Raw genomic sequence first — 19,881 nt, forward strand, 5'->3', positions numbered from 1 at the left:
TTATAGGGTTTAATTTATAAAATAATGTGGAGTGTTTAGGCTGGTGTCTGAAATATAGGACAGCCTTAAATTAGTCTCCATTATTTTAGTAACAACAACAGAAAAATATGATGTGTGAGTTTTAACTTATTCTTGTAAGTAGAGGAGATGGGGTGGGCAGTTGAGAGGAGCATCTGTCCACTGAATGATGGTAGACAGTAGCTAGACCTTTTGTGCTGTGTGTGCTGTAGTATATACCTTTGCTGAGCTGTGAATCTGTACTCCTGACACTTACATAGTATTTTCAACCATTGTTTCCTCAAGAAAAAGATTTGAAATACTATTATTGTTAGTAGTATTTCCGTTACCACACGATTCTCAGATTTAGAATTTTTTTTAAAGATTTATTTATTTGTGCATACAGAACTGGGGTACAGGCCAGAGGCTCAGGGGCAGTGAGAGGATTCACTAGAGGCAGAGTGGAGAGCAGAATAGGCAGATTGATGAAGTACACTGCTGAGGGGAGCAGCGGGCAGGTCAGGAGAGGTCTGCCATACCATGTGGGTCACCTCTGGGCCAGGGATTGAACCCACACTGAAGCAGCCATACCCAACTTCGCAGCTCTGCACTCCAATCCACTGTGCCTCAAGGAAAGGCCAAATTCAGTATTTTCTGACATCTACATCAATTGTGCAACCACTGTTCTCTTGGGCCTTAAACTGCATAATGCAGTTGGCATGCACAAGCCTAGAGTAGTGTTTTCTTCAAAAAGAGATGTTTTTAAAAAGAGATACAGCTAAGACTTGATGATACTCTTGAGAAACTGGGTTGGTGGGTGAAATCTAGAAACTTGGTTTCTAGATTGTGAACACCTTGTACCTTACTTGTTTCACCCACCCACTGTGAACTTTCATTTGATTAGTGAACCATCAGCCAGCCCCACATTCTATGAATCTGTGTAATGATATGATTCACTTTGTTCTGATAAAAAAAACCTCTGCCTCCTTCTTTTCACAACCACCCACCATAGTGCTTCTTCACATGCCTGGGACACTTCTACAGACAGCTCCACCAGCTCAATTCTCTATATGAGATTGTGCACAAAGCATTGCTAACAAAACAGTTCTTTGAAACATGCTAAACACCAGGAAGAAAATCCAGGATACAAGCTGAACAAAGCTGTATGTTGTTCCTCTGAATATAGAAGTTAAATACAAAATTCACAACTCAGGAGAGAAGCCAGACAAGGTCTCCATGTATCAAAAGATGGATATTCGCTGAAGCATTCAGAAGCCCAGATGATAGGAATTTGATAACATTTATTGAAATTGATATTTACTGGACTAGTGAAGCCAACAAGCATTTTAGGGCCATGAGGTAAAACAAAGGAAGGAGTATGAGTTCTGGAATGATCAGACATGCTAATGCCACTTGCCATTTGTGACAACTGACTCTTGCCTCAGTTTCTTCTTTAACATGAGAATGATTCCAATGTTTCGGAGTAGTTATAGGGTTTAATTTATAAAATAATGTGGAGTGTTTAGGCTGGTGTCTGAAATATAGGACAGCCTTAAATTAGTCTCCATTATTTTAGTAACAACAACAGAAAAATATGATGTGTGAGTTTTAACTTATTCTTGTAAGTAGAGGAGATGGGGTGGGCAGTTGAGAGGAGCATCTGTCCACTGAATGATGGTAGACAGTAGCTAGACCTTTTGTGCTGTGTGTGCTGTAGTATATACCTTTGCTGAGCTGTGAATCTGTACTCCTGACACTTACATAGTATTTTCAACCATTGTTTCCTCAAGAAAAAGATTTGAAATACTATTATTGTTAGTAGTATTTCCGTTACCACACGATTCTCAGATTTAGAATTTTTTTTAAAGATTTATTTATTTGTGCATACAGAACTGGGGTACAGGCCAGAGGCTCAGGGGCAGTGAGAGGCTTCACCAGAGACAGAGTGCAGAGCAGAACAGGCAGATCGACAAAGTACACTGCTGAGGGGAGCAGCGGGCCAGTCAGGAGAGGTCTGCCACACCATCTGGTCAACTCCGGGCAGGCGGGAATTGAACTCATGCGGAAGTGGCTTTAGATTCTCAGTGCTGTGCTTTAACCCGCTGCACCACCAGGGAGGGCCAGTTTTAGAAGTTTTATTTCTTATGTCAGACAATGCTATGAGGACCCTGATTAGATGGGAAAAACTCTCCCAGAAATAGTTTTTTTTTTTAGAAAATACTTGAGGATAAATGAACAGGCATACCATAATGCCAAGTTCTGTGAACTGTCTTACAAGTTACCTATAGTTTCTTCAACTCCTTCAGAACTTCAGAATTTTATACTCTAGTATATTATAAATTATATAAACTAAGAACTAAATTTAATAAATTCCATGAAGTATCATTGCTATTTTGCAAATCACTAGGTGAACCTGAAATTGTTTATGGCCACCTTAATATCATTTACTGACAAATAATTAATGTGTAGCAAGAGAGATAAAAAAAAATTTGGGCTTTATCTAAACATGAGAGAGTTTTGATGCCACACATTCTTTTTGACTCTTCTACTATCATCAAACTATCCTTAGAAGGAAATTAACTTCCCTTTTCAAATAATTTGAAAGCTAGAAGGGGCCTAGAGGTAATTTTGTGAAAAGTCCTTCATTTTCTATGTTGGGAAATTTAGATTCAGTGAGGTTTGGATACCTGCCCAAAGTTGCCTGGCTAATTATGATAGGGTAATGAGCTGAATCCCATTCTGATTCTCAGTCTAATGCCTATATTTATTTTCCTTCTTTGTTGGTATATAACATTGAGAATTTTATGAATTATAGTATATATTTCTAGCAATATGTCCACTTGGCTATTAGGATTAAATAAATGGGCAATTATCGATATTGTTTTTTGGTTATGTCAGAAGTATAAGATCACTCAAGTTTATTATATAAAGTTTATATATATATATATATATATATACACACACACACACACACACACACACACACACACATATATATATATATATAAATGCATGTGACCTGTTTAAAGTACATGGAACATTGACATCAGAAAGACTAGTGAGTTTACAATGGGTAAACTGAAGCAAATATATTCTAATATGTATTATAAATATGAATATTATGTAACTTTGAAAAGCTAAACTCTGTTGGGGCGGTGTAGCAGGCAGAAATCTCTAACCCTGACGTTGTCATTTTTACACTATGGTTTTTAAATAGGATATTTGTGTTGTCTTTCTGCAGGTATAAAATAACAACATCTGGAAATCTGGAATACTTCCATAACTTCTTTGGATTTTCTCAGGAAGACCAGGACCTTTTGGATAAGTTTTGAGAAAGTAAGTTCCAAGCTCCACTAAACTGTTCTCTTGGCTTCAGCTATGACTAAGTTCAGAATAAAGTGAGGTTTCTTAAATCAAAAGGATAAATGAATGAAGAGCCAGCTAACAATTTCATCAATGATGCAGCTAATTTCTCTGATATCTCAGAATGTTGTTTTAGTGTGTGGCAAATATAGACTTCCTAACATTTAACCCTAGCATTAGACAGATTCACCCATCCAATCCCAGGAAGTACTAGGCAATTGCAGATCACACACACACAACTATCTACTCTGTCAATTTTTCAGTATGTTCTGGTACACTTGAATTCACCTTCTTGTGAACAGTCTGTTGTAACTGACATAGTTTTGCTCTCAAGTTCACCAATCAGGTAAGCAACGTTATTGACTAAGGAGAGGAAAGAGTTAAAGGAGAAAAGAGAAGTCATGACTGCTACCATAGTGTATTTTCCTTCATATGGAAAAAAAAAAAAACAGAAACACACAAATAAGTATCCTTTCCTAGTAACTGTAAAGAATAGGATTGCCCTGCCAATGGGAGGGAGGATATTATAGAGGCTATGTCACAGTTGTCTTGCCCTAAAAGCATGCAAAGAGGATTCCTTCTTGGTAGTGAAAACAGCCATATCACTAATATCTTTCTTCTGCTTTGAGAAGCAAGCCAGATTCATGTATTTTCAGACTGAAAGTGGCTATTCTAGCTGTTATTTTCAGGGAGCAAACAACTGTATAGTAGATCACTGGCATTTATGGTTTTAGCTACTTTTTAAATTTTTCATTAAATATAGTAAATTTTAACTTTTCAGGCATATTATCATTCTGTAAAGATGTGGAAGTACCAGTTTTTCGAGGTAGTAATTAAGCTTAGCTGACTCAGTGTACTATTTCAATGGGAAGTCATCATTGTAATTGAATAAATTATCTGTGTCACCTGGGTTTATTTGTAAGTAGAAATTAAATAAGAAAAGAGAATGTATGGCAGCGATAGAAAAAGAACTATCAGCTTGAATAAAAGTCAGCTCTTAATGCTGATCTGTAATCCAATCAAACTCCTGTAAAAAGGGCTGGTAGCAGGATTTATGTAATACTTTCCAGGGGAAAATACCTCTAGAATAAGTGAACCATGTTGCTTTTATATTTGTGTATCTTTATTTGAGATTCAAGATAACATAAGAGACATTTGGATTTGCCTTGATCATACCATTTGGTGAAATTCTGGTGCTTTGCCCTCTCTGTGGTCATAGTGCTGTTGCAAGTGGAATAGACAATTTTGACTTCTTTAACTGGGCAGTATCTGGCTTTATCTCAGCATCATGAATGCGTATCAAACAAAAGTAATCATCATAAAATGAGCTAGCACTATAATCATTGAAAGGACCTATTTTGATATTATTTAATGCTTGCCTTTGTGGTGTAGATGGTAAATCACCTGTTAACATGAATAATCTATAAAAAGGAACAGGCTACAGTAACATTTAGAAAGTTGATTATAGCACAGACCTCTTGGGTATATCATTTAAGAATGTCAAGGTACTACTAGATTGATCATCCTTTCAAATTTGACACTCAAAACTTACACTTGTGCAAGCTTGAAGGTATAATTAAAGCTATAAAGGTCTTGATCATATCTTGTGTTCATTTTTAAAGGAAAGGATTATTTCTTATCCCCAAGTGTTCCTGTAGGGAACATAAATAAATTTATGCTGATATTTTAAAGAGATTCTGGGTTTTTTGTTTTGTTTTTCTCTATCCCATTCAAGTATGGAAAACAAACACTATAGATTTAAAATATAGCCGCATTTAACCAAAAAAAGCAACACAGTGTTCCATTCTTGGTAATGAGATCTTTAAAATCATACTTGGACTAATGAAGCCATAGACGATAAAAGGAAAGGAGCACATAGTCCCCTTCTTTGGGAAGGACATGTAGAATAAATGAAAGACATTTCCATGGTGAATGGAAGAGGCAGAATGGCTTGAAACAGGAATGATGGCCACTATTCACACATGGAGGAACTTGCTTGACAAGGTCACTGTTATCGGTGAAGTGTGAACTGAAGAGTGTCAGGATACAGAGGGAAGGGCCCCCCCCTCCCAATCAGTAACATCAGATAGAATAGTTGAAGAAAAGCCAAAATTTAATAATGTAGGTATGGGTAATTTACCTGGAAATGACGTGGTTATAAATTCTGAAGAATAATGGAGCAAGCTGGGGTGATTGTCATGTATGTAGGGACCTGGGACATCAAGGAAGGTAGAAGGAACTGTACATGGTACACATGAAGGAGTTATCTCTCCCTTGCTTCAAGAGTAAAGAAGAGACTCTTTGGGAGGACATGCTCACTTGTAAATCTATGACTGGATAAGACTGCCCAAATTACATTCTTCTAGGTCATAAAGAAGGGTATAATAATTGATTCCTCAATTAGAAAAATAGACAGAAATTTAGGGCATGCATATCTTTCCTCAATTAGGAAAAAAAGAGAAGGACTTAGGCATGAACAGAAGCTGCTTCTCATCCTCAGGGGGTTTTATTGCTCTTTATCTCAAAATCTAGTATGACAAAGCAGGGTACCTTGATTAGATCAGTTCTGAAAATCTTGTAGTGGACTGACTTGGCTACCTTGTAGATAAACAAAATAAATGTGTAGCTCATTCTCAGCTGTGGAAGTTCAAGCTTCCTTTTACTGGGATGTTAGAATAGCTACCCAGGTATAATTAGATCCTGGGGAAAGTAAAATTATTCAGCAAAGGAAAATTAATTAGCCTCCCAAAGTTGTGTGTGTGTGTGTGTGTGTGTGTGTACATACATATATATATATATTACGCTGGAAGAGGGAAAAGTAATAGTTAAGAAATAGAAAGTCTGGGACTTCCTCTAGGAGAACCAAACTGGAAATTCTTCAGAAAGCAAATATCTTTAAAGAAGGATTAACTGCTTTTAGGTCAATAGGATTTCCTTCTCCAGGAAGAAACAAATACAAATCCTAATTTCGACTCCCCTTTTAAGACCTCATAATTCCTCCAACGATGTACTCATTGTTGATATTTACAGGTTGAATAAATCATTAATAGATAGATTAATAAGGAATGTATGACTCTATTTTTTGTTTACCCATCTTTTGGGGATGAGTCAATGACAGATTCCTTCCTTTCCCCATATTCACCAAAGGCTTTATAACATTACTCTCCTAGCATATTAGGAAACAAACAAAAATTTAAAAATACAAGTAAATTAAGAGAAATCTATAACTGGTATATCTATCCTAAATAATTTATCTTAGAATTCAGGTCTGGTTTCTGGGCACCCAGGAATCACAGCAAAATAAAATCAGATCACTGTAAGGACATCTTAACTTTAATTTTGCCTTAAGAATTGTGTAGTTTCTAATCACACTTTGAGTTAGTAACATAAATGGATAACATTTAATAGTCAGGGATATGTCCAGAAACCTTTTGCAAATACATTACAGTCCTGGAATAGATCAGAAGATACAAGCCTTCCTTTGATTAATTAGCACAGCTCTTCCTCTTTTATATAAGCAAGCACATAATTTATTCACCTACTGAAAATTGTTATCTTATAGGAATCAGTCCAATCTACACTTAAGTTTATTTCTTATCTCTCCTTGCTAATAAAAGGACTGTGAATCATCATTTTCTGACAGGTGCTTCAATGGACAGAGCAACAGAATGGAACATATAAAGTTTCAAATAACTTTGTAAGATTTGTGATTCATATACAAAAAGTAAAATCTACATGGTTAACTAATAGAGGTTGTTCCTTTGTGATAGCCATTTTTATTTAGGAACAAGTAGAGTCCCACTTATTTCTAGAAATACATCTATAAATTAGGTCCCCCAGAGTCTAAAATGAGATACATAATTTCAAGTGAAACAATGTTATTGCCCCAATCTAAGGAAAACTAAAAGGATATTTGCTGTTATCACATCCCTGGGAATTTTTTTGATAAAAAATTTATAGCTTTTTTTTCACTTTGGACTCTCCGAAATGTAGCTGTATTGGTAAAGCCTGAAATAGTTATTAGGTCTGATTCATAGAGTTCTTGGTAATAGAAAAAAATTCCCATATTCCCATGACTCAGGAGCTGGTTAATAAATCATTGTACCATCAATCTGATGTTACTGTTCCCAGGGAGATCTCAAACCTGATGGGATTCCTCCTCCATACTCTTTAAATTAAAAAAAGTAAATTAAAACACCCTGCAGTGACAAGAATATAGAGAACGAACACTTTTAAGTTGTTGTTGAGAATATGACTTGCCATAACCCTTTGGAAACCAGTATGCCATGTTATCAAAAGTCTGTGAAATATACCTGTTCTTGGCCTCAAATTATCTACTTTAAGATGTATTATAAAGAAATCAGTGGAAAAACAATTAATGATATATATGCATGCATGATCACCAGAGTATTGTAAATAGTTGCGATGTGTTAGAAACAACCTAAGTACCCCAAACAGAACACTCTATAATATGGCCAATTAATATGATAAAGCACTAACATTATTAGTGATGATACTGTTTATCTAAATACATAGACAGGGTTCTTTTTTTTGTTTAAGATTTATTTATTCATACAGAATTGGGGTACAGGCCAGAGGTGGTGGTGGTGGTGAGAGGATTCACCAGAGATGGAGTGGGGAGCAGAACAGGCAAATCAACGAAGTACACTGCTGAGGGGAGCAGCAGGCAGGTCAGGAGAGGTCTGTCACACCATGTGGATCACCTCCGGGACCGGGATTGAAGTCACACTGAAGGGGCTACTGCTGGCTTGTAGAACTGAGTCCTTACCTGTTGGCCCACCAGGGAGGACTGACAGGGTTCTTAATCACAACAGATTATTAATCCTCTTTGGGTCCGTTGGACATTGGTCCCCACTTAGCATTCTTCCATGGATCTAGGTTGGGGCCATGGAAAGTTAGGAATATCTTCATATCAGTTCTGAATGGTTCTGTTCATGGAGGCATCTACTAATAACAGTATCATAAAAACAGCAGATAACAATGGAGAAAGAACCATCTTAGTTCTTACATAGGAAATAAGCCTGTTCACGTGAATTATCTCAGTAAATACTCATGGCATCCTTTCTCTTTTCATGTCAAAGATAAAGAGAAAAATTGAATCCTTTATTTGATATCAGACAGTTAGAAAGGAGGTAAATATGAAATTAAAATCCTGGCAGTGTGATTCAAATCTCTTAGACATCAACAGCTTTTCTGACTTTGTACAGAACAGAACTCATTATGTTTTTTTTTTTATGGTGACTGTTGTTTTAAGTAACAGTAATAATTTCAAAGAGGCTGACCGTTAATATAAACAAGCAAGAGTCACAAGGATGCAGAATTTTGACTTTTTTAAGATTCTTTAATAACGAAAGAAGGGTCTCATTGTGTTAGAATGCCGTCATTCAACTTTAGTATTCTTCTTTGGTCTTACCCAGGGAAGCAAGCATGATAAAGTATGAAATATCAATGAACTCCATAGCTTTCAAATTGAAAAATGTCCAAAAGAAGGTAGCATGGTATACCAAATGTGGTATATTTGGTAAGTAGTAACCAACTGGAAAACAGGCGTAACATGAAAATGACCTTCCACATGTCAACTTTTCCACAGTGCATTCCAGCTAGGAACGATTAAAGAAATGCTTGCAGAATTGAGGGTAAGGTGGTAATGGGAATAAAGTGTGTTTGTGGGGGGTCCATTGGGGATGGTCTATGATGGAGGACTATGGGCACTTTGGTGATAGTTATGGTGTGGCAAAATAGAGGTGAGGCAGTGAGAAACTATTCCCCTAAATCACAATTTCATAAAACAATGCTACTGCAAGAGAATTTTTTAAGTTAATTTTTTAATTTTTTTAAGTAAAATATCTGAGGAGGCGAACAATTTACATTCATGTTTTACATGATCTTATTTTATCTGTGTGTGCATGAAGAGAGATTTTCCTTTGAAGTTGTCACTGTCATCCTTGACCTCTCCCTCACAAACTCACTAAATATTTATTGAATATATACATTTTGCCACAGAGTTAGTTGCTGAGGTTGCTAAGGTAAGTTAATGTTCTTTTCTGTGGAAGGAAGCAAAAACTGGCTCGAAGAGTTTAATATCTTAATAGTGTATGGTGTAGATGAGCAGAACAGATGCACATTAACATAAAGATATATACGCTTGCCCACGTATACGCATATGCTATCTTGCACATCTTGCGGGAGAGAAATATCAATCACACTGAAGATATTAACAGAATGTCTGTGTGGCTTCTGTCTCAATCACAGAAGATCAGTTGAGTTTTGAAAAGTTTTAGAAAAAAGTGATAAACTACAGTAGAGTGAAATTTGGAAACATTCTCTGTTTTTGATGAGATAATGACACACAGGCACGACTGGACTTTGGATAGCTCAAAAATAAGAATTCATGACCCTCCCTGGTGGCACAGGGGGTTAAAACGCAGCACTGCAAGCTGGCTGCAGCCACTTTAGTGTAAGTAGGGTCCCTGGCCCCAGAGTGATCCACATGGCACAGCAGCGCTCTCCTATCTCACCTGCTGCTCCGCTCAGAGTGTACTTTGTCAAATCTGCCTGTTCTGCTCCCCTCTCTTTCTGGTGAATCCTGTCACCACCCTGCAGCTCTGGCCTGCTCCCCAGTTCTATATGTATAAATAAATATATTTTTTTTATCATAATTAACATCTGTTTTCCAGGGCATTTCTAAACCAAACACCCCCTCCAGAAACTTCTTTAGAATCTAAAGTGCTTGGATATGAAATAATGTGGAGTTATCATAATTAATTCTAATATTTAAAAGCAAACCAAAATCTTTTTAAAACCTGTCTATCAAGCTAGCGTTAAAATCACAGCTTTGCAAAAAGGTCTTTTCTTTTACTTTTTTTTCTTTCAGTAACTTGCTTTATAACACTATATAAGATTCAGATATACAACATTATGAATCTGCCTCTGTCTGTACTGCATTATGTTTAAGAGGTCTAGTTTCTATCCTGCACCTTTCCCAAAGGAGCCATTTTGCCTCATTTACCCAATCCCTTCCCACTTTCCTATGCTAACCACTATTTTGTTCTTGTAGTCTAAGTTTAAAATTTTAAATCTTTTAAACTTGGAAACCTAACTTGCCTTGAGATTCTTTACAAAATGTTGATCTCTGGGAGTCAATGCATGCAAAGGACTTTTCATTCACATAATAGCTCTTCATTAAATGAAATGGATGTTAATACTGATGATATGTCTTTATTGTTTTCTTGAGATGGCTATCATATACAATTTGGTTTTTGCTACAGTAAAATAGATTAGTAGAAACATCGCCATATCCCACCAGCTATGGCAATTGATGTACTACAGTGATGAATAGAGCATGTCTTGCCAACTATAGCCTCAGCTTGCTATGGTCCATTTTCAAGTAACAGTGATAGCCAGCTGGGGAATTTGTTCTTTTCTTATCCATCAATTCCTTAAAAAAAATAAATAAATAAAAAAAAAAATAAAACTCATCAGAAAATATTTCAGTGTCTCTATTCTACTGCACTATTGAATCCACTCTGTACTTAAAAAAAAAAGTTATTTAACTAGAGCTTATTAGCTCTGGTTAATAAAATACTTACACCTGCAGAGGTATGTAGTCCCCACAGGCGGTCTGTAGGGTAAGCCCAGGGCTGGATGGGATGAACAGAGGGTGGTGACATGATTTGAGGAAACTGACATTTCATGGAGCTAAATGACTTGCCCTTGCTAATAGGACTAGTGAGTAAGAAAGCAGGAATTTCTTCTGCATTTAGATTGTCTCTGTATAGAATGAATGAGTCACCTGCTATTCTTTGGACTCCAGGCAGAGACAGCCGTAGGGAAGCAAATGAATTTCTGCCACATGTCCTTGAAATTTACAGCTTCCTTTTCCTACCACCTTTCCTTCTCTAGTCAAATAACATATCCTGCTGTTCCTGGGTTGCTGGGGCTCACGCCTCTGTTCCTTCCTTCTCCCTCCATTTCTGTCTATCTTACAATAATAATCACCAGAATAAGCAGTGGTGTGTCCACATGATGAACTATTCTCTGAGAATAAAAAGGAATGAAGTGCTGATGTATGCTATGGTATGGTCGAACTTGAAAACATTATACTGAATGAGGTAGTAGACACAAAAGACTATGAAGGTAATAGTTCCAGCTCTACCGAGTGTTGCCTATGAAGATAGTTACATGTAAATTTGAATATAGAGAAGCAAACCTGTGAAAGTAGAAGTAGATTAACTGCTGCCTAAGTCAGGGTAGGAGTAGGTTAGGAGATGGGTAGAGAGGGGGTTTTATGAGGTGCAATCGGTTCTAAAATGAGAATGGTGATGGTCAGGTCATGCGAACAAGCTAAAAACCACATTTAAAGATGTGAACTGCATGTTCTATGAGTTATGTTGCTGTAAGGTTGTCCAAAAATGATAGCAAGAATAATCAACATTATTATGTTAATCATGTCATGTTTTCATGTGACATATGTTTTTCATAAATTAACTTGGCATATATTATCTTTATGCATATTTCACCATCAAAACCATCCTCTGAAGTTCGTACTATTGCATTCTCATTTCTTACATGGGGAAACTGAGAAAAAAGAGTTAACCTTCCAAGGAAAGTTAAGATTTAAACCTTGGGCCTCCTGGTTTAGAACTCTGCTCTCGTAACTACTTTGCTATTAGTCTTTATCTCTATGTTGCAGACACATAAGTGTAGTTATTGTGCCCAGGTAGATATCTCTGTGCTGTTCCTTGAATTTACCCATATATGTTCTCCCTTCCCTTTAATTCCCAACCTCTCTAAACCCCTCCACACACACACAACTGAAGTGTAATTGGTATATAATAAATTAGACATATTTGAAGTCTTGATATATCTAAAGGCTTTTGAAACCATCACCACATTCAAAAGATAATAAACTTATCCATCTTCCCCTAAAGTTTCTCTAATTTCCCATGACTTCCTTCTGTCCTGACCCTACTCCCCTGCCTTGATCTTAAACCACACCTAGTCTTATTCTGTTGCTACAGCCTGTCTTTCATTTATTGGAGTTTTATATAAAAGGCATCACATAGTATGTACTTCCTTTTGTCCAAAATTTTTCACACCAGCATATGTCTCATATTCCTCTATGTAAATGCATGTGCAGAAAGTCTTTGTTTTCCCTGAAGACTATAATTCCATTATATGGATAGGCTATATTTTGCTTACTAACTTAGGTGTTATATGTATTTGTATCATTTCCACATTTTGACTATTGCAGATAAAGCTGCTATGACTGTTGGTATACACAGCTTTGTATGAATGTGTGCTTTAACTTCTTTTGCACAATACCAAACTAGAATGTCTGGGTCACATGAAAAATCAATTTTCAAACTGGTAACACTTTATATTCCTACCAGCAGTGCATCAGAGTTCTAGTTCCACCATATCCTCACCAATTATTTTGTATACTAGTTATTCTGCTAGGCATGTAGCAATAAATAATTGGGACTGTAACCTGTGATGATATTTGTGGCCCTTTCTCCCATGTTCAAAGCCAGCAGTGTGACCTCTTTAAGTTGTTCTCTCTGCCTGTGAGTCTGCTATCTTCTTCTTATCATCTGTTTGACTAATTTGGCCCCAATGGCCCCATTGGGATAATTTCACCATCTCAGGATCTATAAGGTTCCTCTTAACCACATAAGGTGGCATATTCCCAGATTCTGGGGTTTAGGGTGTGCACATCTTTTGGAGGCCAATATTCAGCCAAACACAGTCACAAAACTTTTAAGTGGTGAAGCTGAGAGGTTATGCTATGTTTTCCAATTCGAAGATCGTTTCATTTAACTGTCTAGTTTTCAAACTCTTATAAAGCGGGGGATTTCACCTATTATCACAACCATGTATTGTGTTTGAGAGGAGGGGGTGGTAGGGTGCAGCTGGGTGCTTTTTATTCTATGACAACAGGTGACAGTGGGAAAAGGTAACATTTCACCTGGACTGGCATCACTCTACACTGGCATTTGGCTCCTAGGCCCTCCCTCTTGATTAATAAAACAAGAATGTTGATTTGCTTGTACCTCCTTTATTTGATAAATTCTGCTTCTAGCAGAAGAAATGGATTCCATCAGTAGGCAAATCACTTAATAGTTTTCAAATGACAACTATAATTCTTCCTCAGCTGTTTCTACATGTGCAGAAAGAAGCAGAAAACTAAGGCAATTGCATGAATTATTTAAACAATAAACCTCCATTGGTTCAATTATCTGATTATTTCAACAAGGAACTAAATAATATTTTATTTTTTTATCTTTTTTCTTTTACCATTTGTCATTGCCTTATAATATGTCATTCACTTTTTCTGTGTTCTAAATTCAATTTAACAATTGTTTAATGAGTGAGTAATACATGTCAGAAAACCGGCCGCCTTCTAAAGTGACTAAAAATACAAGAATCTCATTCCCAGGGGGTTGTCAGTCACACAGAAGGGAGGTATAAAGGTTACCAGGGAAGTACAAGAATATTGGCAAAAAGTATGAGGTGGGAGAAATGTTCAGTTGGAAAGAACTAGGGGAAACTTCTGCAGGAGAAATATTCTGGCAGATGGGTAAGAATTTCAAGGCAGAAGTAAGGTAGAAAAGTGTTGCAAAGAATTGGAAAGGCAGTAAGCAAGGTAGCCCAGGCAGCTCATCTTGGAGTTTGAAGACCTCTGATTAAGCTGTAGGACAGAGAATATAGAGGAAAGTCCCAAGACTTAAGTGACTGAAAGCAACAAATTATGCCTAGCATCTCAATATCCTGGTAGTTTCCCATGTGTTTATGCTAAGGGGGTGACTGTGGGATGTCTGGAGTCATCTCCATCTTCAAAATGGAGAAGGGAGGGGTGTTCAAGAGGGACAGTTGAGGTGGGAGAAGGGAGAGTGATACTGCCATCTAGTGGTAGAGGCCAGGGATGCTGCTAAACATCCTGCAGTGCTCAGAGCATCTCCCCACAGAATTGCCTGACCCAGAATACCCATTGCACTGCAAATTAAAACTCCTACAATCACCTAACGAGGGTGCACTATTATATTCTCTATCTAAAAAAATGAGGAAAGTGAAGTCTTTTGAGATGATATATCTTGCCTGAGATCATTGAACAGTAAATGGCATGGCAAGGTTAGGGCCACCTGACAATAAGGAATGAGAGTATGATCAAGTAGCTAATGAGATTCTCTGAATGCAGGCACGACGGTGCATCTGGAGGGCTTAGCACAGTGCCTGACATATAGTAAGCGCTCAGTCTGTGTTCCCACCCTACTTCTTGAGTGACAAATGCTTTCTCCCTGTTTCCTGTTTCCTGTTTCACCCCTCTTGTTCCCATCCTGCTACTTGAGTGACAAGTGCTTTCACCCCTCTCCCTGTTTCCAGTGGGCTTCTTTTGGGAGCTGAAGGCCAGAAAGGAAGAAAATGATCTGTAACTTGGGCGGTGAGTTTAGACACTGCAGTGGAGTGAAAGCAGGATGGAGGATACCCACAAAAGCAAATGCTACTAATAGGTGGTCTAGAGAATGAATGAATGAATGAATGAATGAATGAATGAATGAATGAATGAATGAATGAATTGGTATGTGTCAAAGGGAGTTGTGAAGGTGACTAAGGTTTTGAACATAAGAAACTAATTTCACCTTATTACCATGAAGCCATCAACTGTTGTACTAGGTATTATAATACTAACTTAAAACAGATAAACCAGGGCCCTCCCTGGTGGCACAGCGGGTTAAAGCACAGCATGAAGAAGCTTAAGCCACGTCCACATGAGTTCAATTCCCGCCTGCTCTGGAGGAGATCCAGGCAGACCTCTCCTGCCCCGCTGGCTGCTCCCCTCAGCAGTGTACTTCGTGATCTGCCTGTTCTGCTCCCCACTCTGTCTCTGGTGAATCCTCTCACCCTCCACATCTCTGGCCTGTACCCCAGTTCTGTATGAATAAATAAATAAATATTTAAAAAATAAAACAGATAAACTGAGACATAGAAAAGTAAAGCAATTAGCTCATGGTCACACCAACATTTTAGATGTTCTTGAGAAATGGAAAAAAAATGTTTGACCTTTTAAAAGATCAAGTAACTAAATCTTTATAGGAAAGATAAGGACAAAATGATATTTTCTTTAATATGTTTCCAAACACAGTTCAACATTCATTTTGCTATATATTTATATAGATAAGTGGACCTGTAATCAGTTATTCTGGTTTTCCCAAATCGTGTAGACTGAGGTTATGTTTTCTTTATCACATTTGCTACTTCATTTAAGGATAGCTACAAAATTAGCTGTCTGGTCAAGCAAAAGTCTGTGGAAGGTAAAAATGAGAACCTCGTAGTAATTGAAATTTGACATATTAAACTTGTTAATAATCACACATAGCATTAATTCTAAGAGTGCTAATTACATGTCAGAAACTCGGCTGTTATACATGTATGTTTCATTTCAATTTCACTAACACTGTGAGATCGATATATGCCCCCACCACACACCCCCCCCATAGATGAGCTCTGGGGAGTGTAGAGTTTGAGACAGACCCAAGGTCACAGATCTAGAAAACAGTGGAATGGAACAATATTCAAACATAAGTTGCCCCAGCTTTTAGCTTTTAGTTAGAAGAATAGCCCCCACTTTGTATATGAAATAATATAATGAAAATCAATGAGACCCAATCTAAGAGTAAAGCACAGAATAATCTGGGAGTGACATGTCTTTTCAGATACCTAACTTTCCCCCATATCCATATTGTATATTTTGCTGCCAGATCTAACTTTTGTTATTTAAGCTTCCAAATCTAACTTTTGTTATTTAAGCTCTCCTTTCACACATTTGAATTCAGTGTCTTTGCTGTGCATTCTATGCATAGACTAGATAGCCATGAACAAGAAAAGTAAGGCTTCTGTATTTCTTTAGAGAGACAACAATCTCTCCACAAATAGTGATGATGAGGCAGGTGTTCTGAAGAAATTAAAGCATGGCATGGGGCCCCTCTCTGGTGGTGTAACAGGTTACAGTGCAGCATTATGAAGCTGTTGGCAATTACTGATGCATTAAGATGGGTGGGTCTGACCTTTCACATAAGTTCTGCAGTCTGAAAGGTTACTCTTGGGGGTAGAGATGATGGTAAAGCTACCAAGGGAAACTAATCCTACCTTAGATTCATCAGGTAATATTTCCTATGAACATGTGTCAGGCCCTGGCTCCGCTTGCCTGCATGTTATGACTTCCATGTCGCTTCCACTTGAAACCCTGTGACACGTAGCTACACATGCCACATCTGTGACTGACCAGAAGCTGAGTTTATGGCTTGGCTTGTAGTGATAGACATCCTGAAGGCCCGGTCCCGAGACCCATGAGTGACCTATGGAGAGCAGCCTCCCCCAAGTCTGTAGGTCTGCATGTGAAGGTTCTAGAAACATCATCAATGGTGAGTTATGCTGGCCATTTGGTTCTAAACATTTTTTCAGTGGTATATTTTGCTGGGGAAGGGACAGTTGAGCAAGTAATTTTTAAGAGGTAGCTTAAACAAAAAGTTATAGTTGGAAACTTTGGAAGCTTTTTCTGCAGGTAGAGTTTGACACATTTTTTTTTCCTTTTTTAAATAATATATCATTTTACACAATTGTTTAATGAAAGATTGGATGATAATATTAATCATCACTTTCTTTCTTGATGAATGCACTTTTCCAGGGAGACATATGTTGTTAAAAGGATAAAATCTAAGAGTATCATCAAAGACCTCAGCCTAGTGGGTCCCAAACCAGGGCACCATCATGTTACTGAAGTAAATAAATATACAGTGGCTCCACAGTATGCTTCCAAATATGTATTTGCCAGATAGTTATATTTTAAAATAACAGTAAATAAAAATGAGAGGAAGTCATATTTAAAAACATATAGTAAAAAATCATTGATTGGTATTGGGTTTTGCTGTAAATTTAATTAAATAGAGCAAACCCAATATATTCCCCTTACTCTCGTCATTTTTGCTAGTCAGCCAGTGGAAACATCACGCTTGATGTTCAGGAATTGCTTATCTCACCCAAGCCTGCGTTAAAGGCCCAGCCACAACTTGCAGCCGATACCAAAACAACTCCAAAGACAGTTATACAAAGGTAGCCTTTCCCTGTTCCGATGTTGCAACACCTCACTGACAGAGATGGGATTCATGGGGCAGGCTGCATAATGCAGGAAGCTACTTGAGAGCAAGATCCTGGCCTTTTTATTGATAAACTAGCCATACAGCATTCATCATATGAGGAAGTAGAAGAAGAGAGGGAAAAGTAGAAGAAGCAGAGGAAGATTGAAACTGTACCTCTCATCTGCTTATAACTTGGTTTCGTAGATCCAGCCCTGACTCCCCAGTCAGGATTTCAATCTTGTCAATAAGGCATTCTGCTGATCAGCTTCTGGGGTCCTTCTTAGTCATCAGTCAATGGCCCCCCAGGCATTCCCGGTCATACCTCCTGATGTATAAGTCAGGCATAAGTTTATGCACCCATCTGCCCCCCCACCCGCCCCCCAGAACCCCTAGGCATACTTCTTGATGCATTCAGAGAACTTTGTTTTTAGGAAGTGCTTATTATATTGAGTATAAATAGAATATCAGACATGTGTAGTATATGCACAAACAAACAAGCAAATAAATACAATTTCTCAGATTCTGACACTTGGCATTTCTTATATTCACCTCTTTCTCTTCAACCCCAAAGTTTGTGCCTGTTTTGGGTCTTCCTAACGTTTCAGAGTTTCTTGTTTTCTCTCCTAGCACCACCTGTTTCTTTTCTTTAAATTGTCTATAAAATGTAACTTAAAAATATCTTTGAAAAATCCAAAACTTACCCAGTTACTTCTTAACTTAATATTCCTCAATGATGTCCCTTTGTCCTTTGGATGAATTTTATTAAAAAAAAAAAAAAAAAGCAAAACTAAACAGATCTGGATGGTCCTATGAAGTGTTATTTCTTGACTCCTTCCCTTCCAACCATATAGTATTTGCAGTTCTACTGCAGTACAAAGAAAGGTTTGTCAAATCCGAACTCAAGTCTATATAGTACTAAACTAGCTTCTCCTGTAGCACTAGTCCATGTTCGTTCTTGGATCAAGCTCACCCCCTTCCTCAGTATACGTGAATCCCTTCTAAAAATATAAGCAGCACTGAAAAATAATGAAAAGTTGATAATAAATTGCATCAGGACCCACTGAAATTGATACTCAGTCAAATGTGTTTAATAAATAGATTGGATCAGAGTGAAATAAATTGCTGATTATCACCTATAGGCAATTTTTATTTAGTATCTTTCTTCTTGAAGGAGGGAAATAACTAAGATTAGGTATTAGGCTTACAGAGAGTGAATAAGGAAAGGGAAAATGCCAAAAAGTGCATAGCTTCTTAAAAGACAAATGTCTAAATTTTTTTTTTATATTTCAATAAAAATCTTTTTCAGGAAGATTGTCAATTGCAGTTGCAATAAAATGTCAAACACTCAATCACTGAACAGTCATCCAGAGTTTACTCCATTCAATAAGATGACACACCTCACAATTTTCATCTTCAAGAATATTTATATTACATTTCTCCTACAAAAATTCACACAATTGTTAGTGTGTTAAAAAGATCTGTGTAGTGAGTGTAAGGCCCCCTACCTTTTTCAATTTGGAAAGTCAACTCCAAATAATATTCTATATATTTGCTCGTTTCTTATTTTGGAGAATTATCTAATGCAAGCAATAAAGGTCTTTTAATTTTTTGTATAAATATTATAAATTATTTTTGTAATCTTCAGCATCTCTTAGTCATTTGCTGCCCTCAAAAATGTTAGAAACATGGACTTTTTAAAATGTAGATTGCTTAACATTATTGGAAACATGTGCTGTAAGTCAGCTAAAAGCCTGGAATCATAGATATGCTAAAAATCCTTCCATACAAAGTGAACTGAATTTTGAAATGTATGCACTTCATTTCCTGAAAACACAATAGTAATATGGTGGGAAAACAAGACTATCCTTTCTTGAATCTGTATTGCATTGTTAATATTGAAATAAAATGGAATTTTTTAGGAGTTGTTTAATATCAAGTGCTGATTTAGCTAGATAAAAAAGGCAGCTGTCTTCCAAATTACACAACTGGATTCACACCATCTACTAATTCCTGGTGAAATATTAAACATACCTTTATGGGCAATTTTATTCTTGGTGCAAAGAATCCTAATTTAGACAGTACAAAATATATATATAAAACTACCATGTAGTTTCTAAGCACAAATACCATGTCTTTTAAAAACATATAATAAAGGAGGTTGCATTCTGCAAGACCTTGGGTCATCATTTAAAAAAGGATTTCTAAAATGTAAGGAGGTCTAAATTAATTCAGAATGGCCATAGGAGGGAAGTATTGCAAATTGCCATAATTTTGTTTCTTTCAGCTGCTAATCACTTAGGTCCATTGCACTGGTAGTGAGTCATCCTTCACTCACACTTTCTTCCCAGGCATTTGTGACTGAGAT

General features: G+C 37.1%; 1 protein-coding gene across 2 annotated transcripts in view; it reads left to right on the plus strand.

Moving 5' to 3' along the window:
* The window catches only part of LRRC4C (leucine rich repeat containing 4C), a 387,426-nt gene that overhangs the window by 209,513 nt on the left and 158,032 nt on the right, over positions 1-19,881 (plus strand). For both annotated transcript variants that reach the window (XM_012725671.1, XM_012725673.1), the window contains exon 2: positions 3,239-3,333. The gene's annotated coding sequence lies outside the window, so the exon portion shown is untranslated. The remainder of the gene's footprint in view (positions 1-3,238; positions 3,334-19,881) is intronic.

The sequence above is a fragment of the Condylura cristata genome, unplaced genomic scaffold, assembly GCF_000260355.1.
Source record: "Condylura cristata isolate star-nosed mole 26May11 unplaced genomic scaffold, ConCri1.0 scaffold00015, whole genome shotgun sequence".
Lineage (NCBI taxonomy): Eukaryota > Metazoa > Chordata > Mammalia > Eulipotyphla > Talpidae > Condylura > Condylura cristata.